This window comes from Acipenser ruthenus, chromosome 28, assembly GCF_902713425.1.
Source record: "Acipenser ruthenus chromosome 28, fAciRut3.2 maternal haplotype, whole genome shotgun sequence".
Taxonomy (NCBI): Eukaryota; Metazoa; Chordata; class Actinopteri; order Acipenseriformes; family Acipenseridae; genus Acipenser; species Acipenser ruthenus.
In genome coordinates, this window is record NC_081216.1 from 3081248 (window position 1) to 3095649 (window position 14402).

Consider the following 14402-nt stretch of genomic DNA (forward strand, 5'->3'; position numbering starts at 1 on the left):
GTGGGGGACACTGCTGTTGTACCCTTGAGCAAGGTACTTTACCTAGATTGTACCAGTAAAAACCCAACTGTATAAATGGGTAATTGTATGTAAAAATAATGTGATATCTTGTAACAATTGTAAGTCGCCCTGGATAAGGGTGTCTGCTAAGAAATAAATAGTAATGTATGTTTACCATTTTTGTTACTAATCAGTTAAAGAGACATACATTTGCTGAATTGTGAAAAAAAAAATGATATTAAAAATAACTTTAAGGACAAACTCAGTACATCGTAAACCTTCATTCCTTGTTTTCTGAGCTAAAATCATTTGTGCATGCCCGGGCACGGCGGAACGCGTACCGCAAAATAACCCCACGGCGCTAGTGATTGGAGTCGCCTCACGGGTTAGGACTGCGTATTTAAAGATAAGCAAATCAAAACTAATCAAACCAAAAAAGTACAATTCTAAAATAACTGAGCTAAGAATCACCAATCTGAGTAGGACGACTGGCATTTGAGAATAACGCAGAGTCCTCTTTCAGGATGTTCGGGTGACTGTGCTGACGTCAGCTTTCATGTTCACTCTTGCTGTCCCTACAGAGAGGGAAACGAGGGGAGCCGGGCTCGGTCAAAAACTGGATGCCGGGTCGAATTTCCGTCCTGGTGCAACTGATGAAATTGTACAACGTAACAGTGAAACGGTGTCATTCAATCAAAAACCACATTTATATTCCAGTATTTCCAAACACAGTATGACGCTCACACTGCCTCCGATATACCTTTATTATTATTATTATTATTGACTTACAATTGTTACAAGATATCACATTATTTTTTACATACAATTACCCATTTATACAGTTGGGTTTTTACTGGAGCAATCTAGGTAAAGTACCTTGCTCATATATACCTTATTAATTAATGATGTCATTGGAAGCTATAACACACACACACATATACAGGGACTCCCAATGCGTTGCAGTTTGATTCATTTTTACGAGGAGTTTAATCAGACACACCTGAGCTGGTTAGACATACACACACTGTAGTTAATCAAGCTCCTAGTAAAACCTGGAATAGGGGAAACTGCTATGCAATAGGAGTCTTATTTCCATCCCTGTATATGTGGGCGTGGGTGTGGGCGTGGTGTGGGGGTGTGAGTGTGGGGGTGGGGGTGTGTGGGTGTGTGGGTGGTTGTGCGTAAGAGAAAGGGTAATGCAGGTACGCAACAATGTGAATAATTGAGAAAAGAAATCAATTATATCGGGACTTCTAGGATACACGTTCTTCAGATCCGAAACGTCCTGCTCTCACGGATTTCTTTACTAATCAATTATTCTCATTTTTGTGCACCTGTCTTTTTGATTTTGCTCCTTTTGGTAGACAGCACTTTTCCTTTTTCAATTTTTAAATATATTAACACACACATGTTACATTTTTAAATATATTAACACACACACGTTAAATTTTTAAATATATTAACACACACACGTTCAAATGTTAACACACACACACACACACACACACACACACACACACACACACACACACACACACACACACTTCGTGCAATTAATAAACCAAAATTGGCTTCTATGACTAAATGCAGTCTGCAGTCAAATTTCCTTTAAAATAATAATAAAAAAGATTAAAATGTGACATTTTTAATTCTTATAATTTGTTTTTTGCTTATACCCTAGAAGTATACATAGTCCTATACATAATGTTATAATATTATCACAATATTGTTTACATAACTTGTTTCTCGTTCTGGTGATTATAAGCGCATCGCTATAACGTAAGGTGCGCGGATATGAACACGGATCAATACGTAAGCCGGCAATGCAAAAAGGGGGCCCATTCGTCCACGTGACTGGACTAAAACGTTTCTTTAATTTTAAAGAATTCATTCATTAAAATGTTCAGTGTCCGTCCCTGTTATGAATGCTGTCTAGTTTTGTAAAATTAACATGCGTTTTTTTTTAACCTCTTATTTTTTATTTATTTATTTTTTTAATTAAAAAAAAGAGTTAATTAAAAGACCGGCGTAAAGGCTTTGCGAATATGTGGGATTTTTATCCCGGCTTCAGAACGTGATCGATGCTCTGCGTGCCCCCTGGTCTCCACGCCACACTGCAGGGATAATCCCATGATCTCATGTCAGCACGGGTTAACGAGGGTGGGAGAGACCGCGTCTGTGTGGGGTTGTGTCAGACAGGGGGAGGGGGACGGTTGCTTAAACCAGCCAACCCACTTCATTCACGGGTTTTTGGTCTGGACTTATTAAAGGTGCACATGCCACTAACCTCTAGTAAACTCGCTGCAGTGTAATAAATCATATTAGAAAACAAACCAGGGTAAACTAACCCTTAGAAAAGTGTCCCACAGTAAAAGCACAGCACAGTGAAAGCATGGTAAAGCATAGGGAAGCATTGTAAAGCACAGAGAGGTCTGGTAAAGCATAGGGAAGCATTGTAAAGCACAGAGAGGTCTGGTAAAGCATAGGCAAGCATTGTAAAGCACAGAGAGGTGTGGTAAAGCATAGGGAAGCATTGTAAAGCACAGAGAGGTCTGGTAAAGCATAGGCAAGCATTGTAAAGCACAGAGAGGTGTGGTAAAGCATAGGGAAGCATTGTAAAGCACAGAGAGGTCTGGTAAAGCATAGGCAAGCATTGTAAAGCACAGAGAGGTCTGGTAAAGCATAGGCAAGCATTGTAAAGCACAGAGAGGTCTGGTCAAGCATAGGGAAGCATTGTAAAGCACAGAGAGGTGTGGTCAAGCATAGGGAAGCATTGTAAAGCACAGAGAGGTCTGGTAAAGCATAGGGAAGCATTGTAAAGCACAGAGAGGTGTGGTCAAGCATAGGGAAGCATTGTAAAGCACAGAGAGGTGTGGTAAAGCATATTAATATGCATGGCAAACCAGGGTAAAGTATAGAATAGAGCCATGGGAAAGGCATTGGAGGGGGGGGGGGGGACTGCAAAATGACCAGCTATGCAGAGTTGCAGCAGGAATGCTCAACAGCAGCTGCAGTGAGCTCACACGCAGTACATGGAGCGTGGTACAGTAATCAGATTACATTTTTCAGTAACTTGTAACTGTAATCAGATTACATTTTTCAGTAACTTGTAACTGTAATCAGATTACATTTTTCAGTAACTTGTAATGGTTCCTTTTTCAGACCGTTAACGAAATGGGTTAACGGATTACATTTTATAACGAAAAAATAACACGGTTAGAAAATAAAAAAATACTGCACTGCTGCATAAAACCAGAAAGATCTTCGACAGCGTAATTCAAACCTCACATGAACGCACTTTTAATACGGATATCATCTCGCTAGACAGTGCGTCAGGAACGAGGGGGGCCCTGAGCAAGTCGCTTCACCTCCTTGTGCTCCGTCCTGCGGATGAGACGTAAAACAAACAAGCTCCTATTGGAAGCGACTCTGCAGCAGCAGTTGTTGATGAAGCAGAGTTCACCCCCCTAGTCCCTCTAAGCCAGAGTTATTAGATGGTAAATGACTACTAACACACAAATGCACTTTTCATATCATCTCGCTAGAAAACAAATCGCTGTAAATCTAAACTGTGCCTGTGACTATTTGTAACTCTAAATAGTTATGTGTTTTTAAAAGTTACTGTAACTAGTTAGAATTGTCTTTAAGTAACTTGGAACTGTAACGGCTTTCTCTAGAATAGTATTTCCTTAGCACAGGCTGACCTGCTTATTCTATTAATCATGAAACAACAGAATTTCCCAATGACAGTATGACATCATCGCGCATCAGGCAATATAAGTGTGTTCTCCAGGACCGAGTCAGAACGGAACAGCTCTACTGACAGCACTATTGTACTGGAACAGAGCTCTGAAGCACAATGCAGCCCATCAGGAACTCCCTGCACTGTAAGTTTTCTTTCAAACTAAAGCTCGCTGCTCTTTCATTCTCCTCTGTGTGACAGCATGCTGGACTGTGCGCAGTGCTGACAGCCAGCATGGCTTCCTGCCTGAATCATGCTTGTGTGTCTGTGTGTCTGTGTGTCTGTGCTTCTCAGTGTCTGTGTCAGTGTGTGTGTGTGTGTGCTCCGGTGTCAGTGTGTGTGTGGCTGTGTCAGTGTCTGTATCAGTGTGTGTGTGCCTGTGTCAGTGTATGTGTCAGTGTCTGTGTTAGTGTCTGTGTGTGTGCATCTGTGTTAGTGTATGTGTCAGTGTGTGTCTGTGTCAGTGTGTGTGCGCCTGTGTCAGTGTCTGTGTCTGTGTTAGTGTATGTGTCAGTGTGTGTGTGCCTGTGTTAGTGTCTGTCAATGTATGTGCGCCTGTGTCAGTACCTGTGTCAGTGTCTGTGTCAGTGTGTGTGCGTCTGTGTCAGTGTCTGTGTCAGTGTGTGTGCATCTGTCTTAGTGTCTGTGTCAGTGTCTTGTGTTGATAGTGTTATACTGCAGTACAGTCACCTCTCCAGCTCTGAACTGACTGATTGCATCTCTGCTGATCAGACTGTAACTGATAGACACAACCACAGAGAGAAAGACCGAAGACAGACAAGATAGATGAATAGAAAGGTTAAATAGTTATATATAGTTAGGAGATAGATAGATAGATAGATAGATAGATAGATAGATAGATAGATAGATAGATAGATAGATAGATAGATAGATAGATAGATAGATAGATAGATAGATAGAGACTTGGTTAAATGGTTTGATGGACAGATGGGTAGATAGGTAAAAAGATGCAACGAGATAAGAGACACAGACAGCTAGATTCAGTTTCAAATCCTGCTGGGCTATATTTGGCTGGACATGTTCTGTATGTTTTTTCAGACTTGGTCCAGCAGTAAGTGATAGCTCTGTGTCTTAAAATAACTGTGAGTAAACCAGCTGCTTGAAGTGTCTCTCAGTCTCTCTGCCTACCTGTCCTGGGTGCCTGTATTCATATAATGCTCCCCCCTCTCTCCAGTGCTGTCTATCCTCGCTGGGATCTTGGCTATGGTCGTAGTTCTGACCCGTGCCGCGCGCCTACCGGAGTTTTCTGGAGAAGTTGGATTTTCCTTGGAGGACCCGGACTTCCAGAAGTTCGTCTCCAACAGCTTTGAACTGACGACCAAAATCCAGAGTGAACTCCAGGCCGTGCTGAAAGCACATGTGAGTGACAGTCTGGGGGGGATCTGTTTACTAGCATGACTTTCCTACAGTCAAAGACAGCACAGTGAAAGCTTGGGGGGTATGGTGAAGTGCTAACTGCTTTGAATTTTTTGCTTAAAAGAAAGCATGTCAAATATTGATGATTTTTAAACAGAGGGGAAGCTGAAACATTGTATTTTTTAATTTAGTTGTACATAGTTGTATATAGTTTAGTTATTGTAATGTTGAAGAAATCAGTTCAAAGTTAGATTGTTTTAAATACATTTTCCCCTTCTGTTTACTCTTCCCTGCACCTTGTTGACTTTCCAGTTTGTGTATGTTCCCTGCAATGCAGACAGACAGCAATGCACAGCTTACGGTTATCACAGTACTGAATGTCTGGGAGTTTAAAAAATGGTTTGTCTGTTAACTGACGAAGGACAAATGTCCCAACAAAACGGTAATTAGTTTTTGGCAGGATGGACTTGCAGTGGTTTTCCAGTATTGCAGTGGTTTCCAGTTCTCAGAGTGGGTGGGGGTCCATAACCAAGGAGGAGTCCAGTAAAGCAGACTGTTCACATGACACTGCACTGCGCTGACGCGTTACCTAGCCATGTTGAGGCTGAATCGCTGGGATCCTTTAAGACCCGACTTGACAAAGTTCTGAGATCAATCAGCTGCTCGGAACCAGACGAGCTCTGATGGGCTGAACGGTGTCCTCTCACTCGGACTTGTCTCTTCTTGAGGGGGTATTGGGGACATTGCATTGAGACTGGACAGCAGCCCTGGTGTCTTAACATTATCAGCATGCTAGATCCAGGAATCCTCTCTCTCGCGCAGCCACCACGTTTGCAAGAGTCTGTGCCTAATCTCTCTCTCTCTCTCTCTCTCTCTCTCTCTCTCTCTCTCTCTCTCTCTCCTCTCTCTCTCTCTCTCTCTCTCTCTCTCTCTCTCTCTCTCTCTCTCTCTCTCCTCTCGCCACACAGACCCTGCTGCTCACCTTGATTCTGAGCTGGGAGAGATGGAAGTCCGACTGCGGGTCCCCAGCACCCCACTCAGAGAGTGCCGCTCCAGAATCCACATGGTGAGCAACACACAGGAAACCACAAGCTGTAAAGTGGCAGGGGCCTGTTTTTTGTTTTTATTCACTCCCTCATCCTCACCCATTCTCACACTCCCTTACTCACTCTCTCACTCCACACCCGGGGTCTCACTCAGTGGCATAACTTTGGTTTCAAACGTTTTTGTAGCTGATGCATGCATAAAGATTATTCTATCTAAAATAATGCAAAAGTGAGGAGGACATGTCCCCTGAGTCCCCCTGTGTCAATTACGCCTATGGTCTCACTCCCAATTAAAAGGTTCAAATCACAATTTGCTGAATCTGTTTGAATCTCAGCTTGATTTAAAGGTAATTCTCTCGTCTGAGAATTTGTAGTTTGTAGGTTAGATCGAACAGACTTTTCTTTTTACCCCTATAGCAGAGAATGACCCTCCCCCTTCTCCTCTCCCTCTCTCTTTCTCAGGAGAGCTGCCTGCCCAGATTCAGGATGGCTTGCGTTTGTATCTTGATTTCTTCCCCATGGTTCAGGATTACGTGGAGCCGGCGCAGCGCCATCTTTTGGACACGCTCTCCCACGACACCATGGACCTCCTGAAACAAATACAGTTGCAGGTAGGGGTCGCTCTCCACTACTCTACTGTGTGTGTGTGTGCGTCTGAGACACCTCTCTCTCTCCTCCCTTCTCCTCTGTGTGTGTGTCTGTGATCCCTCTCTCTCTCATCTCCTCTGTTTATGTCTGTGACTCCTCTCTCTCTCTCCTCTGTGTGTGTGTCTGTGGACCCCTCTGTCTCTCTCTCCTCTCCTCTCCTCTGTGTGTGTGTCTGTGACCCCTCTGTCTCTCTCTCCTCTCCTCTCCTCTCTGTGTGTGTCTGTGACCCCTCTGTCTCTCTCTCCTCTCCTCTGTGTGTGTGTCTGTGACCCCTCTCTCTCTCCTCTCCTCTCCTCTGTGTGTGTGTCTGTGACCCCTCTCTCTCTCCTCTCCTCTCCTCTGTGTGTGTGTCTGTGACCCCTCTGTCTCTCTCTCCTCTCCTCTCACCCCTATCTCTCTCCTCTCTCTCAGATGCTGTCTCTGGAGCTGCCCCTGGTCAGCTACCCCGAGGAGGAGGGGGACCTGTCCTCTCTGTCCTTCCTGGAGAGGGTGAAGGGGAACTCGGAGCGCCGCATCGGGAGCTACATTTTGCTCCAGAACTTCAAGAGCTTTGTCGTTGTTAGTCCTACCGAGCCCTGCGCAGCCTGCAGAGACAATGACCTGCTGACCAGCCCAGCACCACCCAGCACCACCCCAACACAGCCCACCACCCAGCACAGCCCAACACCAGCCCAGCACAGCACCGCCCGGCACAGCACCGTCCGGCACAGGTTTACAAGTGGCTGTTTCAGATAATCAAAGTTTCACTGTATTTTTTTTATATTATTTATTTAGTATAATTATTTTCATGATTTTTGCTGTAATTATTTATTTATTGTTATTATTATTTATAGTATTTATTGTGGGATTCTTAATAACACATAGGTGAAGGCTCGTTGTATTTTGATGCCTCTGTTTTGATTTGGTATCAGTGATTATTCTTGCATGCTGTGTATTGCGTGGGGGGGGGGGGGGGGGCACATTTATTAGAACACCTGGAGGTTTATCATTTATATCCTTTATACAGACCTGCAGGGTGTGAGAATTTCAATGATCAGTCACTAATCAGCGATATAGAAACAGTACACACTCCTGTGAAAATGCAAGACCACTTGGTGCTTTAATCAGGCCTCTTAAAACAACTTCTAAAAAGTCTCCTGCATTTTACCATTTGTAGCTATGTTTTCACCTTCCTCTTATAATGTTTAATTAATTGCATGTGTGGCCTATTAAAGCCACAAATTTAATTTAGACAACAACTAATTTTCCTATTTGGGCAAGTTCCCCAGATTTTCAGTTCCTGTGGTTTGATTTCATCAAATCAAAACCACACAAGCAACGGGAAGTCCTGATACATGTGCACGCCGCATGTTCTAAAATATCGAAATGTTTTTTGGAAAATGTTCTAAAAAACACACACAACACACACACACACACAACTGCGCATGCGTCTATTCTGAAACCGCGCTGAGCGAGTCTATAACAATCCACGTGACGTGCGATTAGCCAATCAGGTCGACTGTCACTTTTCTATTCCATTATCTCCTCCTTTCTGATGTCTTTGACAAAACAGCGCCCCCACCGGTCTCTGTATATCACAGCAAGACTAAAGGTATTGGCCCACATTCTACAATAGATTAACAAAGCACAGCCTCTGAGCCGACGCGCTTAATAGGAACAATACGAGGTATTTAAAATAAAGTAATAATGAACTGAGAATGGTGTACTTATGCATGCAGGCATGCAGCGACTCAAACGCATGGGTAGTTTTTGGGGATTATTTTGTGTTATTCTTTATCATTTGTTTTCAATGCATTATGCCTTTTTGAATGTCGGTTTTTTTATTTATTTGGTTTGTTTATGTGATATGTTTTGCACTTTTCCCACGGCTCTGCGTCTCTCATAGCGTGCCCTGGTTTGCCATGTTTAATTAATATGCTTTACCAAACCTCTTTGTGCTGCACCATGCTTCACCGTACGTTCACTATGCTGTAGTATTGCTGTGGTTTTTCCATGACTCAGCCCCGGTGAAGTCTCATGCATGTGATCTGGGAGCTGATTGAGGCGCTCGCCAGTCCTGCACAGCACCACCTGCGATCGTTCGCGGTCAGTGGGGATGACGACACAAACGACTCCGACGTCATTCCGGATTCCCGACATGGGAAAGAATCGGAAATGTTTTTTTTGAAGATTTTTCTTTCCCTGTGCCAGCCTAATTGTTTCAAGACAACTCTCGTAAAAGTTCAGCAAAGTGTAATAAAGCACAGCTAAGCATTGTAAAGCACAGAGAGGTCTGGTAAAGCATAGGGAAGCATTGTAAAGCACAGAGGTCTGGTAAAGCACAGGGAAGCATTGTAAAGCACAGAGAGGTCTGGTAAAGCATAGAGAAGCATTGTAAAGCACAGAGAGGTATGGTAAAGCATAGGGAAGCATTGTAAAGCACAGAGAGGTATGGTAAAGCATAGGGAAGCATTGTAAAGCACAGACAGGTGTGGTAAAGCACAGGGAAGCATTGTAAAGCACAGAGAGGTATGGTAAAGCATAGGGAATCATTGTAAAGCACAGAGAGGTGTGGTAAAGTATAGGGAAGCATTGCAAAGCACAGAGAGGTCTGGTAAAGCATAGGGAAGCATTGTAAAGCACAGAGAGGTATGGTAAAGCATAGGGAAGCATTGTAAAGCACAGAGGTCTGGTAAAGCATAGGGAAGCATTGTAAAGCACAGAGGTCTGGTAAAGCACAGGGAAGCATTGTAAAGCACAGAGAGGTCTGGTAAAGCACAGGGAAGCATTGTAAAGCACAGAGAGGTATGGTAAAGCATAGGGAATCATTGTAAAGCACAGAGAGGTATGGTAAAGCATAGGGAAGCATTGTAAAGCACAGAGAGGTATGGTAAAGCATAGAGAAGCATTGTAAAGCACAGAGAGGTATGGTAAAGTATAGGCAATCATTGTAAAGCACAGAGAGGTATGGTAAAGCATAGGCAAGCATTGTAAAGCACAGAGAGGTATGGTAAAGCATAGGGAAGCATTGTAAAGCACAGAGAGGTATGGTAAAGCATATTAACTAACAGGGTACACTAACCCTTATAAAAGTTTCCTATAGTAAAAACAAAGTGATAGCATGGTAAAGCCTTGGCAAAGACTGAGAAGCACAGAGAGGTGTGGCAAACCATGGTAAAAAAACATGGTCTGAAAAGCATGGTAAAGCTGCAAACACTGATCAGGGAAATCTGTCTGTCATTTGATGCTAGAATGAATAAAAAAAACATCTTTAAAAATGTTTACTTACATCTGCAGAAAGTAAAAGGTCTTGAAAGTTGTACTGTTGTCACAAACTTCAAGATCACACCTTAAAAATGCAAAAAATGAATGTTAAGTTGTTATTATTATTATTATTATTATTATTATTATTATTATTATTATTATTATTATTATTATTATTATTATTATTATTTGTATTTATTATCAAGTTTTACTAGCATTAAGTGCTTGTAGTAATATTTATTTGATCTGTTATTTGTATAAATATATACATGGATTTACTTTACAATGTTATGGGTTTTTTTATGCGCTTGTACTTTTTTTTATTTAAAAAAAAATAAAGAAATAAATAAAATAATGACACTTAATGAGATGCATCATTTGTCTGCAGTAATTTCAAAAGAAACCAAGTAAAATTATTTCTCAGTCAAATTAAACTGCAGATCAAAGATTACCCTCATCATAGCCTTGACACGAGGTGCTTGAACGTGGATTAAAAGGACGCGGGGGCCCTAAAATAACCCAGATTGTGGGGGTTCTATTCAGATTATGGCGAATGGTGTTATTGGCATGTTTGGTTAATCCGACCCTGCGTTGGGGAGCGTGGGAGCGGAGCGAGACAATATGGAGCAGGGTAGCGGAGCGGACATTTCGAGCCCAAAGAGAAGAACTGAGCACGTTTTTTTCTTTCTTAAACACGTTCGGCCATGGAGTTTGCACAAAAAATAACACAAACAAGCCCCTTATGAAGCTAATTTGATACGAATCACATGCAAAGTTTACAACAGGTGAGTGTGTGGTACACGACATCGTAGGAACCTGTTAAAAACCTGTTCACTGCAAGATGATCTCCTAACTTTTATTTTCAATGTACGCATTTTTTTCACTACCAATCAGTAATAACAAGGAAGTCTTCGAATTGAATGAGATACCTTATCTGAGCACTTTATGTGGGCTTTTTTCCCTTGCTGATCATAGCTGGGCACGAGGCTTGTTAAACTGTGTGTGTCTTTAGTGCCTTGTATCATACGACAGAAATCACATGCGACAATAATTCAATCTCACTGTTGTTAATGATCATTTTAATTAACATTCAAACATCCGTGGGAACATAGAACACAAAATGGTGCAGTATGGATCACAGACATAAAAAAAAGCTTCAGTCCCAGGCAGTAAAGCAAGTGCCTAACATAACATCCACTGCGGTTATTATTATTATTATTATTATTATTATTATTAATTTCTTAGCAGACGCCCTTATCCAGGGCGACTTACAATTGTTACAAGATATCACATTATTTGTACATCCAATTCCCCATTTACACAGTTGGGTTTTTACTGGTACAATCTAGGTAAAGTACCTTGCTCAAGGGTACAGCAGCAGTGTCCCCCACCTGGGATTGAACCCACGACCCTCCGGTCAAGAGTCCAGAGCCCTAACCACTACTCCACACTGCTGCTCAGTGGATTTGTTAGTTTACCAGAAAGTCCAGCAGCTAATACATACAGACATCCATATTTGAATTTCCTTCAGCCTCCCGCATTACACGTTTACCTTTTTTGTAAAATTCCAACCCCCAAATGAAAAAGGGAAAGTTTCTCAAATTTAAAGAGGCATACTGTGTGCATTTGAGACAGGACAGGTTATTAAATTAGCCCTAAAACTGAAAATAAATTATGAGCCTGATTCCTACATTTCATCCTGCAGACTGATGCCTCTGTCGTAGCAGGACTAGAGACGGATCTCTCCCAGGATGTTGAGGGCGTGTGGCATTCCGAATTGTACATTAGCAGAACGCTGCTTGCGTCACAGAATCAGAGACCAGGTGTGCTTTAATCGAGAAAGACATGTCTAGCCGTCATAAAAGAACAAAAGCAAACTTCTGTACGTGTGCGGGCCCATCCGCCCGCATGCAGTTTTTGTAAAATGTCCCAAACAAACAGCGACCTCGCTGGGGCCCCAATTCTGCTGGCAGAATTTGTTTATAGGTTAATCAGGCCCTGGTCTTGAGGGATCCATTTATTCGTAATATTTCACACATATTCCAAAAATGCTGCTTTCAAGTTCATCAGGCACCGTTCAGGAAATAATTCATTTGTTCATTTATAAACAGTATGGTTCATTTATAAACAGTATAGTTAATTTATAAACAGTATGGTTCATTTATGAACAGTATGGTTCATTTATAAACAGTATGGTTCATTTATAAACAGTATGGTTCATTTACGAACAGTATGGTTAGTTTACGAACAGTATGGTTCATTTATAAACAGTATGGTTCATTTATAAACAGTATAGTTAATTTATAAACAGTATAGTTAATTTATAAACAGTATGGTTCATTTATAAACAGTATGGTTCATTTATAAACAGTATGGTTAATTTACGAACAGTATGGTTCATTTATAAACAGTATAGTTAATTTATGAACAGTATGGTTAATTTATGAACAGTATGGTTCATTTATAAACAGTATAGTTAATTTATGAACAGTATGGTTCATTTATAAATAGTATGGTTCATTTATGAACAGTATGGTTCATTTATAAACAGTATAGTTAATTTATGAACAGTATGGTTCATTTATAAATAGTATGGTTCATTTATGAACAGTATGGTTCATTTATAAACAGTATAGTTAATTTATGAACAGTTTGGTTCATTTATAAACAGTATGGTAGGCACATTACATGGCACTGTGAAGGACACCCTTGGGGTCCTCCTTATCATCATACCATATAGACGCTTAAATAAATGCTTGGATGTCGTGCTTTTCTAAGAAAATTACTGTTTTAGTGTCTCACATTTGCCCTCTGAGTATTAGCACATTCAGTGACGAAGACAGGCATCACTTTCCATGTAACGCCTAAAATGATGAGGCATTATTTTAAAACTGTAATGTGTTTTACAGATTTGAAGGATAAGAAAGATAATCGCTGTACTTAATATCAATAATATCAATAATAATAATAATAATAATAATCTAAAGCGGTTCAGTGGTTCAGTGGTTAAAGAAAGGCGCTTGTTATGGGAGGTTCCCGGTGTAGTGTTAGAAAGTGGTACATTGTCACAATGTGGTACACGTACCAAAACTTGACCCGTGTGCTGTCAGAAACTGGTACGCTGTCACATTTTGGTACAGGTGCAATCAATTGTGATCTATTATTTATTTATTTCTTAGCAGACGCTCTTCTCCAGGGCGACTTACAATTGCTACAAAAGATCACACTACATTACATTGCACCACAAGCCTGTGCTTGCATTATGAACTGTATAACAAAGGGGGAGAGGGGGCTGAAAGAATGCACTGCAGCACACACGCCATGAGCCCTTACAAACGTTTCCCACAGTAAAAGCACAGCAGAGTGTAATGAATCACAGTGAAAGCATGGTAAAGCACAGACACGCATTGTAAAGCACAGAAAGGTGTGGTAAAGCACAGACACGCATTGTAAAGCACAGAGAGGTCTGGTAAAGCATAGGCAAGCATTGTAAAGCACAGAGAGGTCTGGTAAAGCATAGGGAAGCATTGTAAAGCACAGAGAGGTATGGTAAAGCATAGGGAAGCATTGTAAAGCACAGAGAGGTATGGTAAAGCATAGGGAAGCATTGTAAAGCATTGAAGCTTTGTGGGCAGCAGTGTGGAGTAGTGGTTAGGGCTCTGGACTCTTGAATGGAGGGTCGTGGGTTCAATCCCCGGTAGGGGACACTGCTGCTGTACCCTTGAGCAAGGTACTTTACCTAGATTGCTCCAGTAAAAACCCAACTGTATAAATGGGTAATTGTATGTAAAAATAATGTGATATCTTAACAATTGTAAGTTGCCCTGGATAAGGGCGTCTGCTAAGAAATAAATAATAATAATAATAAGTAAAGCACAGAGAGGTATGGTGAAGAATTGTAAAGCACAGAGAGGTCTGGTAAAGCATAGGGAAGCATTGTAAAGCACAGAGAGGTCTGGTAAAGCATAGGGAAGCATTGTAAAGCACAGAGAGGTATGGTAAAGCATAGGCAAGCATTGTAAAGCACAGAGAGGTCTGGTAAAGCATAGGGAAGCATTGTAAAGCATATTAATAAACATGTCACTGAACCCTGCTTCTAGGTGAAATGACATCAGATTTTGCAATCTGGTTTTTTTTTAAAAGATAAATTATGCACAACAGTGGAACAGTCAAAAAACGCATGAAAATAACGTTTATTTATTTTTTTTTATAAATCGTTTTATGCTTGATAACAATATGTCATGTGTAGGGTTTATATTATGAAAATAGAAATAACTTATTGGAACAGAAAGCATTGTGCGCAATTTGCAGTAACTGAACAACATAGCCTCTCTTATAACAATCAG